The sequence below is a fragment of the Phascolarctos cinereus genome, unplaced genomic scaffold (genome assembly GCF_003287225.1).
Source record: "Phascolarctos cinereus isolate Bilbo 61053 unplaced genomic scaffold, phaCin_HiC Scaffold_3;HRSCAF=262, whole genome shotgun sequence".
Taxonomy (NCBI): Eukaryota; Metazoa; Chordata; class Mammalia; order Diprotodontia; family Phascolarctidae; genus Phascolarctos; species Phascolarctos cinereus.
In genome coordinates, this window is record NW_027555736.1 from 184,099,389 (window position 1) to 184,102,005 (window position 2,617).

The following is a 2,617-nucleotide window of genomic DNA, read 5'->3' on the forward strand; positions in this document are numbered from 1 at the left end:
AAACATTTATAGATGAGATTGGAAGGAGGACAACAAATAGACACAAAATGGAACAGATTTGCCAGGATTTTGATAGCAATCTATTGTCATAATTGACAATAGTGAAACCATTACATTTGTACTCGGCTGTCCAAAGTGCTATATGAGGAAGTGGAAATGGCATTTATAAAGATTAATTTGGGAAGAACCAGCTGGACCAAACCAAATATAACCGGAAGAAATCTTTTATGGAGGCAAAAACAATTTCAGATATGCATGGAAAGCATAATTCTAAAAAAGGTTTCCCATGAAGCCATCAGCAATCATATAACTTTTCTTATCCCTATCATATCTGAATGGAATGGTCTATATAGGTGTAGAGGGCATCCCCGACCAAAATATGAGAAGGGAACAGGAAGACTTTGATAAGATAATTTTCAACAACAGACTGAGCCGTAGAAAAGTAAATAACGTCTCTGTGTTTGCTATTGATTTTAAAAATGCATTTGATTCAGTAGAGCAAAATAAAACCTTCAAAGCCATAATGGAAACCTTTTCCACTTCCTCAGTATTTGTAAACTGAGCCATCCCATAAGCCAAGGAAAACCCATGTTACAGTACCAAACAATCCCAGAGTGAATTCTTCTATGTGGCTTCAAGTTTACAACTCTAGAGGAAGAACTTTAGGGCTGAAATAGGCCACAAGACTATGCTTGGGTACTTTGGGGAAGAAAGTTCCTTCCTCATTTCCTTCTTCTCTTCCAGCTCCACCTTTTTCCAAAATAACCATGTCCTTCCTCATTCCAGATCCACTAAACCCTAAACCCACATTTTGCTGTTTTGGTCAAGATTTCAATATTAAACAGGAGTCTTGAGAGCATCAGGAACAGTGATTGAATGAGAACGTGAGATTTTCCCCCTAGAAACTAAGTTTTCCCAAGCAGTTATGCAGGGGAAAGTCTTTCTTTAGATATATTTTGACATAGGTGTCCATGCTTTGTCCTCTCCAATTAACCTAACTTTTGGTGCAGAAGCAGATACTCCAAACCTTCCATTATTTGCTTATTAAATTCTCAGCTATCTTCTCTTTTTTTTTTCCCTATGAGGCAATCCATTAGAAAAACACAATTCATTATTCTGATTTACTATCAGTTGACAGCTACTGTTTGAAGCAGTTGAAATAGACAGCCAAATTCATTGCAATGTAATTCAAACGCTTTAAGAGCCTGCCTGGCACACAGGAGGTGTTAACAGTAGTGTTGACTGATTGACCTATTTGCCAGACACTGTGCTAAGTGCTGTACACAAATACAAATAATGCGAATGAGAGACAGATGCTGCCCTCAAGGAGCTACCGTTTGAATGAAGTAAACTGCAGGTACACAGACGAGGAATTATACTGCACACGCATGTTGTGCTGCCTCTCATTCTCAGTGATGTTTGGGAGGAGGACATCTATCCCAAGTAGGTCCTCAGTCCTAAAATTATAGTTCAAGAGACTCCTTTAATACATTTACCTTCAATAGTCAGCCAGCTAACAGAATTAGCTTAGAGCTAAAGCCTTTACTGAACTGGTATGGTGTGATCAGTGAAAAGAAAACAGTCCCCTCACAAAAACATGTTGAAACACTGGCAAGAGGGGTGTGGAGGAGGTGGATGAACATGACACATGACGTATACCAGTAAAAAGGCACACACCTAGAGAACACGGGTGACCGAGCACACTAACAAAGAACACTGAAGGATTCCAATGTTTTTGGTTTTGATTTCACTTTTCTTATGGTTTCTTTAGGATGCTCCACCCTGGGTGTAGTGTCCCTGTTGGGCAGGTTGCTCTGCTGGGCTCCCGGGGCCTGCCCCTCTGCTCAGCTCAGCTCTCTGAGCCTATTCTTTCCTGGGTACAGCATCAATTACTGGGCTTATTGCTTCACTGCAAGACACCTTGATGAGAAGGGGAGAAGAGGCATGTCCCTCTAACCCCTCCTGCTGCACTCCAGAAGAACAAGGGAAAAGAAAACCAAAATAAAATGAAACAAAACACAATTCCTTCTCAAGAGCCAGATTCTTCCACCATAGCTGGCTCTCTTCTAGACCTCCAGATCTCTGTCTCTCTCTGTGTCTGTCTCTCTTTCTCTCTCCCCACTGTCAGAGATGATTCTAGCAGCGTACTTGTAAAGTCTTTCTCAAAGCAGCTAGTTTTCCATAATGTTGAGCTGATTTTTAAAGGCCTTACTCTGTTTCTTCTCTGCCTTACTCTTACTGCACAAACTAATCACAGCTCTATTTCATCTACCCATAATGCAGGTTCATATTTTTCAAAAGGCAATTATTGGGGATAATGATATATTATATGTGTTATAATTTGTCTTATAGTGATAAAAAGAAAGATTTTAGGCAGCTAGATGATGTGGTGACTTGGAGACAAGAAGGCATGAGTTTAAATTCTCCCTCAGACACTTAACTAGATATATGATCCAGGGCAAGTCACTTAATTGCTCCTGGTTTGAGTTTCTTTATCTTTAAAATGGGGATAACAATAATATTGACCTCACAAGGTTGTTGTGAGGATCAAATGGGAAAATATATATAAAGTACTTTGCAAAACTTAAAGCACTTTATAAATGCTAGCTTTTATATT